This window comes from Rhinolophus sinicus, linkage group LG01, assembly GCF_036562045.2.
Source record: "Rhinolophus sinicus isolate RSC01 linkage group LG01, ASM3656204v1, whole genome shotgun sequence".
NCBI lineage: Eukaryota > Metazoa > Chordata > Mammalia > Chiroptera > Rhinolophidae > Rhinolophus > Rhinolophus sinicus.
In genome coordinates this window covers 206,150,377-206,162,278 of record NC_133751.1, presented here as the reverse complement: position 1 = coordinate 206,162,278, position 11,902 = coordinate 206,150,377, and positions in this window count along the sequence as shown.

The window sequence follows — 11,902 nt, the reverse complement described above, 5'->3', positions numbered from 1 at the left end:
CATTCAACGAACGAACCTACAGCCTGGGGTCTCCTCTGCTCAGAGTAAACAGAGTCTTACAAAGAGCTTCTTTTGCACTAATTTGCAGCCTCTGAAAAATAAATAACTTTCTCAGAATTCTAAGAAATCCAATATCAAAGAGCTTCACGGGAGGCCGACATGGGCATGTTCCTGAGCGGGCTGAGGAATTTAAGGAGCCCTGGGACTCGCAGCATCCGTAGCTCTGTGCACCCCCAAAACCCTGGGAACCTCTGCAGGAAGACAGTCCTCATTCATCCCGGCCTGCCCCAGCGGCCACTTAGGAAAATGCCCAACATTTCATCCACATTGACACTGCAAGCAAGGATAACGAAATGCCCAGCTTTCCCCCTGAATTCCGTCCTCTAGCCACTGGACAGAGCGAGCCGGGCACACAGTTAGGAACAGAACTCCCCTGTGAGTTTCCAGACCGGCCTTTGCCTTGGGTTGCAGCTCGAAACCAGGGGCATTTGGGTTCTGTCTCAGGAGCAGGAAAGATTGAAAGAAGGGGAGAGTTTTCTGAATATTAAGGAGTTTGCTTGTTGGCATGGAGTCTATTCATTGGCTTATGGAAATGACTGCTCAGTGCTTTCTCAGTCTCCCATCTTCTCCTCCAGAAAGTGGGACAAGACTTCACTGTGTTCTCACTGCTGCCTGCCAAGCCTCACTCAGAATGCCAGTCCACATGCCTTCACCTTTTCTCGGGGTTCAGTGCAACCCGACACAAGGCTCACACACTCTGACGGCGCCCGAGCCCTTGAGACAGAGCAGGTGGAGGGACCGGCCGTGGTGGGGCCACTTCTCACTTCTGGCACAGGTCGTGCCCAGCCTGACCCTCAGCTTCCCACGGGGATTTACAGAGCCCGGCCTGGGAGGTGCTGGCCCAGGCCTACCAGCACCACACTTTCCCCAGTTAGGAACAACACCCTCGTTTATGCATTCATTCAACAAACCCTAACTGAGCACCCAGCACATGCCATGCACAGTTCTAGGCACGGAGGACACTACGGGGGGAAGTCAGGCCAAACCCTGAGCTTCTGCCATCCCGGCCGCCTTCCGACACCCCCTTCCCGGGGTGCCAGTCACCATGTAGTCACAGATTCTCTGAACTTCGTGGCTTCTTTCTTCTGCCTCCTTCTGCAGCTCTCCTTCCCCAGACATGGAAGCGCCTCCAATACCCGTTTCCAGTGTTGTTCTCTCCCTCCTGGTGGTAATGCACCCACCCCCACCCCCCCAATCTCTGTGCCTGTGTCTGCTTCCTTACATGGCAAAGGAACTGCCTAGATGGGGTTAAGATGGAGAGGTTGCTCGTGAGACGGATATCTCAAGATGTTCCTGGATATCTGGGTGGACCCTGAATGGAATCACAAACATTCTTAGAAGCAGGAGGCAGGGAGAGATCTGACCACAGGAGAGGGAAGGGGATGAGAGGCTGAGTCCGCAGTGATGCTCTTTGAAGCTGGAGGACGGGCCCACAAGCCAAGAAGCACAGGCGGCCTCAGAAAGCGGAAAGGCGAGGAAACAGGTTGTCCCCAAAGCCCCAGGAGGAACCAGCTGTGTCCACACCTGGGTTCCGGCCCAGCGAAACTGATTTTAACCTCCAGAGCTGTGAGAGAGTAAATGTGTGTTGTTTAAATCCACTGAGCCTGAGGTAATTTGTCAGCTGCCGTAGGAAACTCATCCATGTGTCTTCCCTCAGGTATGATTCATGGCGCCGTAGCATTCAGGACCGGAGGAGACATCCCAGGCCGTCTAGTACTTCTCCAGATTTGTGATGTCCTTCAATTCACTAATTGGGCAACTGCATGGAGCAGGGCTGAGTCAGGGGGTAGCCTGCTGGGAATGGAGAGGACAGGAACAGCCCTGGGGCTTGGCCTTGGGGAGTTGCCTCCCTGCCACGAGGCTGCTTGCACATGTCCAGTGACAGGGAGCTCACTCTCATCCAAAGAAGCCCGTTCTGTCCTAGGACAGCTGCTGCTGTTAGAAAGTCATTTCTTTGACTAGAATAGTAATTGGAAATGACTTCTTCCAAGCAGTTCAGAGACAGTCAGCTGTCCAGAGAGGAACACGTTATTGCAGGGCCTTTTCCTGTATCTTCATCCTCCCCTCTGTACTTTGTGAACGTAGCCTGCAGCTGAATGGCTCACCCTCGGATCCATTACACCATCTTCCAGGATCCACGGCCTCTTACCTGTATCATTCAGACACGTCTTCCTCTCACCTGCGCAATTGGCTTTTTTGAGCCCAAGTTGATTTTGCTTTGGAAACTCTACCTTTTATCTATCATCGAGTATTCCCCCTGCCTATGTCATCCAACACATTCACAGACTTCCCAGCTACATGTCATCAGAGAAGTATTTCTTCTACTTTTTCGTCGCAGTAAAAGTTTCACCCGTATCTCCCTGCATATCCACTCCACGCCCAGGTCTCCTGACTCCCAGGCCTGCCCTGCTAAGGGCCACAGGACACATTTGAATGTCCGGCAATCCCATTCCTATCACCACCCCCATCGTCTGTCCTCTCGAGGCAGCTCCAGCTTCTCACCAAGCGAGAAGTGGTTAATGCACCCCTTGCCCTGGTCTCTCTGGAGACCCAGACCTCAGCCCCTGGTCTGTGCATTCCATGAGTGTTACGGTACCAGGTGGAATGCTCCCAGAGGAATTCCAAGAAGGTTCATGGAGGCAAAGAGCACACTAATCAGGGTGCTGGCCTCCGACAGGGCCTGGGGAGGCCTTCCTTATCAGCCTGCGGAGCTGGCGCCTAAAGCCCACACTAATCCAGCAGCAGAAAACAGACACTGGTAACTAGGGGCACTCCCTGTATTGGAGACCAAACACGAGCTAAGGAGAGTTGGGGAGGATTGAAAGAGGATACTCAGAATGTAATTGGGGGGGGGGGGTGATCCAGAAGGTGCCTGTATTCACAACCCACCCCCACCAGTTTCCTTCCCAACCCCAGCGAAGCTCATTCTCACACTCGGGTTGTGTGGTACTTCGCTCACACCCTGGTCCCAGCACAGGAATAAAGAAATAGTGTTTGCCGACGTAATCAGCAAGCTAAGTTGAGGTCACACTGGATTAGGGTTGACCCTAAATCCAATATGATTGATGTTATGGACTGAACGACTGTGTCCCCCCAAAATTATTATTGAAACCCTAATCCAGTGGAATGGTGGTAGGAGGTGTGGCCTTTGGGAGGTAAATAGGTCGTGTGGGTGGAGCCCTTATGAGTGAGATTAGCGCCCTTGTGAGAGGAAGCTGGAGGGCTGGGTAGCTCTTTTTCTGCCAAACGAGGATGGAATGAGAAGGTGGCCATCTGCAGCCTGGAAGGTGTCCCCAGGACCCGACCCCACTGGGACCTTGATCTTGGACTCCCAGCCTCCAGAACTGTGAGAAATAAATGCCTGCTATTGACAAGCTTCCCGGTCTGTGGTACTTTGTTATGGCAGCCCTAGCTAAGACAAGTGGTGTCCTTATAAGAAGAGAAGGGACACACAGGGACACAAGGGGAGAACACTGTGTGACTGGAGGGCAGCCTCAGGCCCGGGAACCTCGAGGGCTGCTCATGACCACGAGAAGCTGGCAGAGGCCAGGAAGGGTCCTCCCTACAGGTAGGTCTCGGAGGGCGCATGGCCTGTGACACCCTGGCTTCAGACTTCTAGCCTCTAGAACTGGGACATAACACATTCTTGTTGGAAGCCACCCAGTTGGTGGCACTTGGTTATTGCAGCCGTAGAAAACAAATCCGCTATCCTTCCTGCCTTCCTTCTTCCTCCCCTCCTTAGCGAGTGAAGTCTCTTTTCTCCCTCAGTCTCTCTCTCAACCTACCATGGGTTTTATTTGTGGTGTATGTCACTCTCGCTGGGGCACAGGGATATTTGCAGGGTGACTGCAGACTTCACGCTGCCCAGCCCCACCCGACACCCACCTGGGCCTCCACTGGGGGTGGAGGGCAGCAGAGGTTGCTGAGCAGGGTGGGGGACCTGGGAGCTTCAGGGAGCAGCAGGGAGCCCACACTCACTGTCCTAACTTCTCTAACGTAACACAAAGTCAAAGACAAAACAGTTAAGGATTTCAGGACGGCAACTACAAAGCATTAAACCCCACTGGGTTTGGAGACCAGGCGGCCAGCCCCAGTCAGACCAACCAAAAGCCACTCAGAAGAAAGACATAAGCATTAACTGAGTCTGTTATGTGCCTGGGACTAACAACGAAAAAGCCTTCCCTCCCATTTCCACCAGGCCCTGGAAATGGCGGATGGTGTGACTATTCCTTTTTCCCAGGAGAGGACACAAAGGCTCACAGAGAGGAAGATGAGCCATGTCTGACTCCAGAGGGCTCTATCTGGATGATGCTGGCATGGCCTTTCTTTAAACCTCCCTCTGACAGTCACGTCCCAGCCACCAGCAGCCCACACAGCTGAGGGAGAAGAAAAGTGGCCTATTTCCAGGGAAGGTTTGGGGCAATTTACACTAAGAAAGATGTAATAAATCCAAAACCCACTGAAGCATAAATAAAAACATAAGAATCAAAGAAGAAGGTGGGGAGGCAAATATTTTTACCAGAAACACTAAGCTGAGATAAACGACCTCCCCCGCAGCACAGAACTTTGCCCCAAGCTTTCTGGCAGCTGCGACTGAGAGACGGCATGATCATTACAGCCCTGATTCTCCAATAAAAGGGAGGAAAACTCGTTTTGCATACGACGGAGCTTCAGAAAGAATGTGCTGCCTGCGGCTTCATGGGTGGACACAGAATAGTACAATGGACTTCTGCGATTTGGGGATAACAGTTTTACAAAAACACGCAGATGCTCCAAATCCGGCCATTTCATAAAACTATGCTTTGTATGAAAACTGCATGCACCATGGGCAGGTGTGGGGTAGAAGAAGAGGGACTAAGTGGAGATGGGGTCCAACCAGACCCAGTGCTTTCATCCTAGGCCCTGCGAACCTCGGGGAGGTTTTAGAAGGGAGTGGCCACTGGGCACTGCCCCCCTGTCAGGGGAGAAGCGACCCAGACCCAGGGGCGTGTTAAATGGAACCATGCGAGCTGAGTGACGACACCCTATGGACAGGGGCCTCCTCCTGTCCCCTGCTCCCGAAGACTCACCTGCACCTACTGCCTCTGTACACAGTCCCAAACTCATCAAAATAATATTCTCTTCTTCAAAAGGAAGGTGTTTTTGTGTTTGAGTTGAGATAAAAGTGTTGCTGACAAATTGCTTTTTTGGCCATCTGAAATGTGACCTTGGCAAAGGCCGGCCTTGGAGAGACTCCTGGAGAAAGAACAACCCCTGCAGATGGTGCAATGGACTGGCATTTTGCCGTCAAGTGTGGAGAAGTGCGTGAGCAGCCACAGTCGGGGACGGGAGGCCAGGGTGTGTGTGCAGTGTCCTCTGCCTGGCTTGCAGAGCCCCAGGTGGGCCGAGTGACAGGTACCGGGAAGCGAGGCGAGGGCTGCAGCCCCCATGGACCAGCTGTGAGCCCCCTGGCAAGCCCAGCCTCCTCACCTCCTTGTTAGACGGGACGATGATGGTGACAAGGGCTCAGTGAACACACAGCAACAAGCACCTGGCCCAGTGCTGCACACACATCCTCCGGAACGTCACTTCCGTCCTCCACCCCAGCAGGGCCTGTCCACACCCTGCACGCCCACATGCATACACCCCGCGATACAGCCGGAGTCCTGGGTCCCTTGGGACAAGGCAACATGGCGATAAAAAGCTGTTGGGAGGACAGTCCAGAGTCAGCTGCCTCCTTCACGGGAACGTCGGTGCTCCCCGCAGGGAGGAGCCACTGCTCTCTTGGTCTTCATCATTTTAGCGCCGGTGAAAACTAGAGGGGAACCTTGACCGAGTGCAAAACATGACCATGGGTCTTGCTGGTTTTCCATAAATCCCCCTGGTCCATGGGAACCGGTAAGAGCACAGAGAGGGCTCCCACTGGAGCTGCCAGGGGCACTGATGAGGCAGGGCTGGGTGGGTCGGGTCCCAGATCGCCAGCGTGGACAAGCAGCTGGGATGCAACCTCCTGGGGCCCTCCCGTGAGCACTGCAGAGCCAAGAGCCCGCCCCTTCAGAGACCAGAGCGGCGCCCAGGAGCCAAAACAGGCTGCTTCCCGCTCTGCAGCCTGTGCATCAGGCACATTTGTTGTGTCGCATGGGGTTCGGAGCCGCTGTGGGTCACAAGCCCAGTCTCCTGGGCCAGATGCTGGGAGCAGAGGGATCCAAGAGCAGGGAGGAGGGCAAGCAGAAGCCAGCCAGCCTTCTCGTGTCACACGAGTAAGTCCTGTCTAAAGGGCGAGTAGGAGACCCAGGGCAAATGACACGGAGGCTTCAGGCCACCCTGGGACTCCGTGCGTGAGCCGCAGTGTGGGCCCAGCACTAAACCTCCACTGGGGGGCCTGGGGGTGTTCTTACAATGCGGGTGACTGATCCAAGAGCCTGGGGGCCTCCGGGGATGCTAAAGAGATGTGGGTATTTCCAGGACCCGCACAAAGCTCAGCTCAGACTTTCCCCAGGCTGGACTCAGCAGGCCCTTGGCTTCTGTGCATAAGGCCATTCACCGCAGACACCAGTCATTATCCCCAAATACCCTTCTAAAGGCGATAAAGCAAACGTGAACGTTAGAAAATAAAGATCCATCGTTTGTTGCTTCCCATTGAGTGAACTGCTCACCTCATCTCTGCTGGGCTCCTGTTCCTCCAGCTCCCTCAACACACATGTGCGGAGAACCCTCCACTCTGTCGGTGCCGTGGGTGACACCGGGGAATGACGTACAACGCCTGCCCTTGGGGGACTTGCAGTGCACCCCAGAAGGGGGACCAGTGCATGTGGTCATCAAGGTCAGACACACGATTACGTAGCGATGGGCCTCAACCCCACGTACTTCCCAGACCAGACTCATGCTCAGCAGGCAATATCCACACTGTCGGGTCCCCAGCCTCCATCCCAGGTTTGACCCAGGGGCAGAGCCCAGCATCCGGCTTCCTTCGTGCTGGTGCCCTAGAGCCAGCTGGCCGGTGAGTTCCCCTTCGGGGCCAGCCCAGCTGACTGAAGGTGGCCTCTGTATGCACTATGTTGAAAGGATTTTGAGCCAAGCCACCTAGGCAGGCTCAGCGGAGAACCAGGACGATAAGCCATGTCTGCCACCAACACCAAAGGTATCGCTAATGCCACACATTCCTGACCTACAGATATTTCTGCTCCACTGGGTTAGTTCCCCTAGTCTGACGTAAGTGAATGACCAACTTCCTAAGAACTCCTCTAACTCGATATCACAATGCCTGCCATCACTTCCCGTGCAGCCATACCCCTCCTGACTCACCCCGGGTCTGAGGGTGCAGTGGAGGCCTGCCTGGCCCCAGGGCACGGCTTGCCTTAGACTGTTAGCAAAGTAAATTTGGACCTAATTAGTTCACGCAAACCATCCAGCACCAAGGAGCAGGCTAGAAGATCTGGGCTGATTAATAATTGTTATTGAAGCCAAAGGTAATTAATTATATAATTTTAAGCAGTTGGGCTGTAATTCCACTGAGCTTACATCACGAGACCAAAGCATTAGCAAGGATTACTTTCAAAGGGCTAATAGTATGACTAAACTTTCATGTTCTCTCCACTTGCATTTGAACCAAGTCCAGTGCCAAAGGCTCATGATCAACTTGACATTGTTTTAAGAAAATGTTCGTGGCGCCAAAGCACAGAAGGATTCCTTTACTGACAAACCCCTATGCCCACCCCAGGACGAAAAGCACCCACTCTGGGTAGTACACTACACTGGCTGCTTTCCCCTGTCCTCTTCCCCAGTGAGGCTCTCTGGTAGCAGCTGTCCCTGTCACTCTCTGCCTGCAGTATGGCTTTCTTCCTCATCTCTTCACTGTCACAACTGACACACCATGGAGCTTTATCTTCCATGTGTTGTTTCAGCTGCCTGGTAGCTTTTATCATGGTGACCAAAGAAAGCCCCCTGACCTCATCTGACTAGATCTGCCCCTTTACGACCATAGGTGGTCAGTGGATTCTACATGGACCCTTTGGGTATGTTCTGTTTATAAGAACGTGAAATCTGGCCCTGGGCACTAATTTCTATAGTCTATGGCTAACCCCAAATTCCTGAACAGCTCTGGACAGGCATCTCTTTTCACTTTTCTAAATTAAGCCGCATGGCCATTTGGGGTGCCACAATGGTGTAGGAGCTGGGTCCCCACTGTTTTATGATGTCTCGTGCATTAGTATAAGAAGCACGTAGGGGTGTGTCTAGCTAAAAATGAGTGTTCTATAAGTCTTTGCCTTCATCACACACTCACAAACCATCACGTTCTAATTCAGCCACATCACATCACATCAAAATGAAACCCATCCTGCTGTACTGTAAAGAAAAGAAGGCCTTGGAATTAAGCAGAGCTGTGCTCTGATGCCAGTGGCAGCACCCCGGGCATGCTGGTATGAGCCAGCACAGGGACAGAGTCCTGACGGTGGCCGAGAGCACGAGAGGGGATGAACGACAGGCCCTCCTCACACATGGGAGCCCAATGAGTTAGGGCTGTTGTCATGGGGACCTGGTGGCACAAAGAAGCAGCGTCTTCTCCCATGTCTCACAATTCCAGCTCCAGGGCCTGGGAGCACAGGCCCTCCCCACTCACATCTAGGGGTCATCTCTTGTTTACAGGTGTCTCATTACTTAGTTTTATTTTGAAAATCCAGCCCTGCACAAATGGGGGACAACATTGATTTACTTATTCACCATTTTGCTTATTTCCCCATTTCTTCCTACAACAAATCTGAAGCTGGTTACCGATATACACAATAATTTGATTTTTAAAAAAAATACCAAGGAAAGATATTCCTGGAGATCCAAGACGGTGGAGTAAACACTGTGCCTGCGTCCTTCCATGAACACATTAAAATTACAACTGAATTATAAAACAACCTGGAGAACCATATGAAGTCCGGCTGAACAGAAGTTTTACAACTAAGGATGTAAAGAAGAAACCACAACGAAATTGTTAGGCCCCACACCTCCATGTGGAAGTTGAGAACCAGGAGGGATATCTTGGCCACAGAGGTTTCCCCAGAGGAGCAAGAAACCCCAGCCCCACACTGGCCTCCCAAGCCCAGAGTATGGTTCCGGGAAGAGGAGCCCCAACAACACCTGGCTGTGAAAAATAGTGGGGATTCCCACCATCCAGGTGGGATGGAAGGCCACGGGAAACCTCTTAAATAACCCATGCACAGACACACCCACTCACCTTGAGCTCCAGCGAAGGGACGGTGACTCAGAGGGCCTTGGAGACATATGGGAGGCAGACCGAGTTGTGTTGGTTCTGGTTGAGGGCTGGAGGACAGTCGCCATGTCCCTGTGAGGAGGTCCTCCTGTGCAGCCGGAAGGCAGGTGCCGTCTTTCCTGTGTTGAGCCCGCCCCCTGTGCTTAGGTACAAATCTGAAACTGATTGGCTGGGTGAGCTCCGCAGCACCATGCTGCTGACTCACTGGGATCCTGCCCCACCCAACTACCCCAAGGTGGAGGCACTTTCTCCAAGAATAGCCAGCCCCAGCTGCAGCCACTCTTTCTTGGAAAACTATCAGAGTCCTACACACCCACCTGTGCTCTGAGACTTTTGCTTAGTAGCTCCAGGCTCAGCACTGGCACCACAGCAGAGTCTGCATTAACCTGGTGACCACAACTCTTCCCACTCTAGTGATTCCCTGAGACCCTGCCTCACCCAACTCACATACCACACAAGGCTTTTCTAGCAAGTGAACCTTAAGGGACCTGGATGGTGACAGCAGGCCTCAGGGTGTCCTGGCATTTTTCAGATCTACCCCAAGCCTGTTACGGGTGGCAGCCATCCTCGGTTCGCAGCGTGGCCTCTCCTACAGGCCTCCAGGGTCAGCACAGGCAGCAGACAACTGCACATCACTTTGTAGCTCCTACCAGCTAGTCCCCAGCTGGTCACAGGTAGTGGGTGACCTTTGCCTGCACTGGAGCCCCTCCCAAGAGGCCCCACAACCAACATACTTGGAGGTTGGCTTCAGACCACAGCAGAGCACCACACAATTCGCCCCACAAGTGGCACACACAAAAGGCAGTCTTAATAGGCACCAGAGCCTGCTGAAGCAATCTGACTCAGTGCAGTAAGCTGCACATACTGCAGCCTGTAAGCTATGGATTGGCCAAACACCACAGCCAATGAGCCTGCGGGTCAATCCCACCCAATGATGTGCCAATAGCAACCAAGACTCAACTATAATTGGGGGGCACACACAACCCACACAAGAGACCACAGACAGCAGGTGACTAAGGAGACTGGGCCACTGGGCTCCACATGGCAGCTACTATATAATGTCACCCAGCCAAAACTGAAGGATGTAGCAGATCTAACACATAGAAACAAACAGAGAGGCAGCCAAAATGAGGAAACAAAGAAATGTGTCCCATGGGGGCAGCCGGATGGATCAGTTGGTTAGAGCTTGAGCTCTTAACAACAGGTTGCCAGTTCAATTCCTGCACAGGATGGTGGGCTGCACCCCCTGCAACCAAAGATTGAAAACAGTGACTGGACTTGGAGCTGAGCTGCACAATTCACAACTAGATTGAAGGATTCACATCTAGTTGTGAATTGTGGGAGACATCTTAAAGTTGCACAATTCACAACTAGATTGAAGGACAACGACTTGACTTGGAACTGATGGGTCCTGGAAAAACACACTGTACTCCAACATTCCCCAATAAAAAAATTTTTTTAAAGAAATGTTTCTCAAATGAAAGGCTAGGAGAAAATTCCAGAAAAAGAACTGAACAAAAGGGAAGCAAGCAACCTACCAGATACAGAGTTTAAAACAATGGTTATAAGGATGCTCAAGGAACTCAGTGAGAACTTCAACAGAGAAATAGCAAGCATAAAAAAAGGACATAAAAACCACAAAAAAAGAACCCAGTCAGAACTGAAAAATACAATAACTGAAATGAAGACTGCACTAGAAGGAAGCACCAGTAGACTAGATGAAGCAGAGGATCGAATTAGTGATTTGGAAGAGAAGGTAACAGAAAATACTCAATTGGAACAGCAAAAAGAAAAAATAACTCCCCAATATGAGGATAGTTTAAGGGGTCTCTGGGACAACATCAAACGTAATAACATTTGCATCATAGGGGTACTAGAAGGAGAAGAGAGAAAGCAAGGGATAGAGAAACTATTTTAAGAAATAATAACTGAAAATGTTCCTAATCTGGTGAAGGAAATAGACCTACAAACCCAGGAAGCACAGAGAGTCCCAAACAGGATGAACCCAAACAAGCCCACACCAAGACACATTATAATTAAAATGGCAAAGTTTAAAGACAAAGAGACTCTTAAAAGCAGCAAGAGAAAGGTAACTAGTAAGTTATAAGGGAGCCCCCATAAGATTGTCAGCTGATTTCTCAACAATCCAAAAGAGATTGGCACAAAATATTCAACATGATGAAAAGCAATAACCTAAAACCAAGATTACTCTACCCAGCAAAGCTATCATTTAGAATCGGAGGGCAGATAAAGATCTTCTCAGACAAGAAAAATCTAAAGGAGTTCATCACTACCAGACCAGTATTACAAAGTATGTTAGAGGGACATCTTTAAGATGAAAAAAAAAAAAAAAAAAAAAAAGATCAAAATTATGAATAGTAAAATGGCAATAGCTACATATCTATCAACAATTATTTTCAATGTAAATGGATTGAATGTTCCAATCAAAACACATAGGAGGGTTGAATGGATAAGAAAACAAGACCCTTATGTATGCTGCCTTCAAGAGAATCACTTCAGGTTGAAAAATACAAACAGATGGAAAGTAAAGGGATGGAAAAAGATATTTCATGAAAATGGAAATGAAAAAAAAAATCTGGG